This window comes from Lolium perenne, chromosome 3, assembly GCF_019359855.2.
Source record: "Lolium perenne isolate Kyuss_39 chromosome 3, Kyuss_2.0, whole genome shotgun sequence".
Classification (NCBI taxonomy): Eukaryota; Viridiplantae; Streptophyta; class Magnoliopsida; order Poales; family Poaceae; genus Lolium; species Lolium perenne.
This window is the reverse complement of record NC_067246.2, coordinates 299,706,153-299,712,081: the sequence shown is the minus strand read 5'-3', so window position 1 is coordinate 299,712,081 and position 5,929 is coordinate 299,706,153.

Genomic DNA, 5,929 nt, shown 5'->3' with positions numbered 1-5,929 from the left:
CAATAAATTCAGAAAAATAAAACTAATTCAATTCAAAATCTTAAAAATACAAATAATATATCAATAAATTCAGAAAAATAAAACTAATTCAATTCAAAATCTTAAAAATACAAATAATATATCAAAAAATAAAGAAAAATAAAACTAATTCAATTCAAAATCTTAAAAATACAAATAATATATCAATAAATTCAGAAAAATAAAACTAATTCAATTCAAAATCTTAAAAATACAAATAATATATCAAAAAATAAAGAAAAATAAAACTAATTCAATTCAAAATCTTACTACATTTCTTCCTCTTCTTCCCGCCATTTCTTCCCTGTCTTCCCACCAATTTCTTCCCGCTCCCATTTTTCCCGCCACTTTCTTCCCGCCTCTTTCTTCCCGCCACTTTCTTCCCGCCTCTTTCTTCCCGCCTCCTGTCTTCCCGCTCCCATTTTTCCCGCCATTTGTCACTACATATAGGTAGCCCGGCTTGGCCAGCATTATCACATCTCTACAATCTCTCATCACTTTCTCATGGCTTCCACCGCACCCACTCTAACCTACCAGCAGGTGGAGGAGCTTTGCGCCTCGAACTACCCTTGCCCACCGGGCTACCGCGTCCCTGCCGGCTGGAGCCTAAGCGCCGGCGGCGTGCCGGTCCCTCCCGTCCCTCAGGGTACTGCGCGCCGGGCGGCCATCACGAACCACTACTACCTCGACCTCACGCCGGAGCAGCGGATGAATCCCCGCTGGCATCCCGATAACCAGCATACTTGGGACGCTTTCTTCATCAATCGGCGTGAGAGGGCGCTCGCCAGGTGTGAGGAGGACGGTCTGCCTCCTGGAAACTTCCACGAGGCCGGCCGTCGGCTATGGTGGTACGGCCGGACTCTGCAGAGCGTCATGGACTACATCACGGCCGGCGATATCCCCCGCCTGCGCTACCCTCAGTTCGAGCCACGAGCGCCGCCCGACGACAGCGACGACAGCAGCGACGACGACGCAGGCAACTTAGAAGGCGACGACTACCAGTACAACGGCGGCGGCTATGAAGACTACGAGTATGCATATTATACGCCTAGGCAGGAGTATGACTAAATCACTCCAAATTTCATGTATGCAGGAGTATGACTTAGTCACTCCAAATTTCCTGTATGCAGGAGTATGACTTAGTCACTCCAAATTTCATGTATGCAGGAGTATGACTTAGTCACTCCAAATTTCCTGTATGCGTGAGTATGACCGAGTCACTCCAAATTTCATGTATCATCGATGCTATCTCGAGTCAATTGAATCATTCGAAAATGGACACCAAACACATCACGGGTAATATAATTCACATGATTCATTCAACAAAGTTTGGTACAATAAATTATTACACATCATTTCTTCCCTTGTGTCCCTGCTTGCTTACGATTGTGCCGTATCCATGGAGCATCCTCATCATTTAACTTAATGCCTGGGTCGGTGTTCACTTTGAAGGGCGGAATTTCAGCAAACATATTATAATCTTCTGACATGTCTGTCTTGTCCTCCACTCCCACGATGTTTCTTTTCCCTGAAAGAACAATGTGTCGCTTTGGATCTTCGCATGATGTACCGATCGTTTTCTTATCTTTCCGTTTCCTCGCTTGCTACTCCTGTCCGTCACCTAGAAAACCTGAGCGACATCTTTCGCTAGGACGAATGGTTCGTCAAGGTAACCAAGATTGTTGAAATCCACCATTGTCATTCCGTATTGCTGGTCCACCTTTACCCCACCTCCTGTTAGCTTGAACCATTTGCACCGGAACAAAGGGACCCTAAAGGAGGGTCCATAGTCAAGTTCCCATATCTCCTCTATGTAACCATAATATGTGACCTTTTGCCCATTCTCGGTTGCTGCATCAAAGCGGACACCACTGTTTTGGTTGGTGCTCTTTTTATCTTGGGCGATCATGTAAAATGTATTCCCATTTATCTCGTACCCTTGGAAAGTCGTTATAGTCGAAGATGGTGTCTTGGCCAACATGTACAGCTGATCTACAACATGATCGTCACTCATTAAATGTTTTCTCAACCAACTGCCGAAAGTCTCCATGTGGGCCTTCCTAATCCAGGATTCGGGCTTCCTGTGGTTGTCCGAGCGTAAAATATTCTTGTGTTTCTCAAAGTACGGAGCCACCAAGCTGGAATTGGTCGAACCGTGTGGTGTGCTTCACAGAGAATGGCCATCCATACATATCGTTGATTTCCTTCCGATCGTGCCTTTTCCACTTAGTCTCCCCTCGTGCCGCGATTGAGGAAGACCAATCGGCTTAAGGTCAGGAACAAAGTCAACACAAAACTCAATTACCTCCTCATTTCCATAGCCCTTGGCGATGCTTCCTTCTGGCCTAGCACGGTTACGAACATATTTCTTTAATACTCCCATGAACCTCTCGAAGGGGAACATATTGTGTAGAAATACAGGACCGACAATGGAAATCTCATCGACTAGGTGAACCAGGAGGTGCATCATAATATTGAAGAAGGATGGCGGGAACACCAACTCGAAACTGACAAGACATTGGATCACATCGTTCAGAACCGTGGTAGAACTTCCGGATTGATTACCGTCTGAGAGATTGCATTGAGGAATGCACATAGCTTCACAATGGCTACTCGCACATGTTCCGGCAGGACCCCCTCAAAGCAATCGGAAGCAATTGCGTCATAATCACGTGGCAGTCGTGAGACTTCAGGTTTTGGAACTTTTTCTCCGCCATGTTTATTATTCCCTTTATATTGGACGAGAATCCTGACGGGACCTTCATACTGCTCATGCATTCAAAAAAGATGACCTTCTCTTCTTTGGTCGTAGCGTAGCCGGCACGACCTTGAAACCGTTCCGGATGCCGGTCATCGTGGTCTTTCAAACTTTGTTGGTCCCGCCGTGCTTCCTTTGTATCATTTGACTTCCCATACACGCCCAAGAAGCTTAGGATGTTCACGCAAATATTCTTCGTAACGTGCATAACGTCGATTGCAGAGCGGACTTCTAGGACTTTCCAATATTCTAGCTCCCAGAATATAGATTTCTTCTTCCACATGGCTGCGTGCCCGTCGCCTCCCTTCGGAACCGATTGTCCGCCAGACCCTTTCCAAAGATGACTTTCAAATCCTTGACCATATCAAATACCTCAACACCAGTGTTCCGCAGTGCTTCGGCCGGTGATCTGCCTTGCCGTTGTAATGCTTGCCTTTCTTTCTTCTTTGGATGACCTTTCGGAAGAAATCGACGATGCCCAAGGTACACGTTCTTCTTACAATTTGGCAAATGTACACTTTCAGTCTCATGTAAGCAGTGCGTGCATGCATTGTATCCCTTATTTGACAGTCCCGAAAGGTTACTAAGAGCAGGCCAATCGTTGATGGTTACGAAAAGCAACGCTCGTAGGTCAAATTCCTCTTCTTTGTGCTCATCCCACACACGGACACCAGGTCTGCCCCACAGCTGTAAAAGTTCATCAACTAATGGCCTTAGGTACACATCGATGTCGTTGCCGGGTTGCTTCGGACCTTGGATGAGCACTGGCATCATAATGAACTTCCGCTTCATGCACAATCAAGGAGGAAGGTTGTAGATGCATAGAGTCACGGGCCAGGTACTATGGCTGGAGCTCTGCTCGCCAAAAGGATTCATGCCATCCGTACTTAGACCAAATCTTATGTTCCTTGCGTCGGCTGCAAAATCTTTGAACTCTCTGTCGATCTTTCTCCATTGCGTTCCATCTGCGGGTGTCTCAACTCCCCGTCCGACTTACGGTCCTCTTTGTGCCATCGCAACAACTTGGCATGCTCTTTGTTCCTGAACAGACGTTTCAACCGTGGTATTATAGGAGCATACCACATCACCTTGGCGGGAACCCTCTTCACGGGTTTCGGCCCTCAACATCGTCACCAGGGTCATCGCCTCGATCTTATAATGCAATGCGGTGCATACCGCGCAATCATACAAATTCTCGGATTCACCGAGGTAGAGGATGCAGTCGTTGATGCATGCATGTATCTTCGTAACCTCTAAACCTAGAGGGCGGACAACCTTCTTTGCTTACGTACGTCTTTGGCGGGCAACTCGTTATTCTTTGGAAACATATTCTTCAACATTTTCAGCAAGTTTTCAAATGCCGAGTCAGCTACACCTGCCTGTGCCTTCCATTTCAGCAAATCCAGTGTGCAGCCCAGCTTTTTCAGACCATCATCGCATCCGGGGTACAGCGCCTTCCTGTGATCCTCTAACATGCGATCCAAATTCTCCCTCTCTTTTTCAGTTTCGCAGCATCTCCGTGCATCAGCAATGGTCCGACCAAGATCATCAACGGGATCATCACGTGCCTCTTCTTCACCTTCCCCTTCACCTTCCCCTTCACCTTCAGCATCCTCCATGAAAGTATCACCGAAATGAGCAAGATAGCTTTCATCGATGAAATCATCCCCTTCTTCATCTTCTTCCATTATAACCCCTCTTTCTCCATGCTTGGTCCAACAATTATAGCTTGGCATGAAACCGTGCCGAAGCAGGTGCATGTGAACATCTCTTGAGGAAGAGTAACCCTTCTGATTCTTACAGTTAACACATGGACAGATAACAAAACCCCCCCGCTTGTTCGCATTAGCCACTACGAGGAAATCTTTCAAACCCGTACTGAACTCGCCGGAGAGTCGGTTACCGTACATCCATTGTCGATTCATCTGCATTATTATAATATAAAATATATAATTAACCATCATGCATTTGTTAAACTAACTAGCTACAAATAATATAAATTAAACAATGAACTACACACACATGCATATTTTATCAACGACACATCAAAGGTTCAAGTTGCTAACCACGATCGAGGAGGAAAAAATAAATGAGAAAGCTCAAGTGTGGCTCCAACACTTCATATCATGTTTGTTTCATGCTCTTGGGGCATTTCATCAAACACCTTATGTGCATAAGAGGAACCAAAAGCAAACCTAACACCCACTTGTGAAGTTTGTGAAGAGAATGGCTCCAAATGGCTAAGTGTTGGCTGCTGGATGGGTATATATAGGGGAGGGGCTTTAGTCCCGGTTGGCCTGGCCAACCGCGACTAAAGGCCTTCGGGCACCTTTAGTCGCGGTTGGCCAGGCCAACCGCGACTAAAGACCCCCACGTGCACCGGCTGGCCACCGAGCGCCCTGGGCCCAGGCCTTTGGTCGCGGTTCGCCTCCCGAACCGCGACTAAAGGTCCCATTAGTCGCGGTTCCTATAGCTTCGCGACTTATGGGGCTCACCGGAAGCCTGTTTTTCTACCAGTGGTCACCTACAGAATAAAGCATGCACACAAGTTGAGAAGTGGAACTGTATTTACTGACTTACAGTTCTCCTTGCAAACATAGTACTATTAAATTTTTCTTGTCAATATCAGTAGCAGCTACAAACTCAAAGTCATTTCTCTTTACATGACAAGATCTTGCAAGAGAATAGTCAATGACTCGTACTCATTAGGAGGGAAGTGATCCATATACACAATCTACGGAAAACAGCAACAAAAATGGGTAAGCACGGTGGTATGAAATACACATATATCATATTAGAGGGATGTGAAAACAAAAGCAAAGAGGGACATGGAACAGGATCATACACCAAGGAATGTCAAAGGCCCGCTTATAAAAAAATCACCACCATAACACCTTTTGATTGCAACTTCGCCTTATTGTTTTGAATTTTTTGAACATACAACATACATTCATTGAATATGTGGTGATCTGAGCTAGCTCAACTGATAATAATGTCTTGGTAAGTCTTCTCGGGTAGTCCATGAACAAAAAATTCCGGTTGCCTGAATTAAGAAATGTCACCAGCACAAGAAGGTCACGGCTCCTGACAATAGTTTCCTCATATGTATCTTCACAAGCAAGCAATGCCTATAATAATAATCAAGCATGGGCA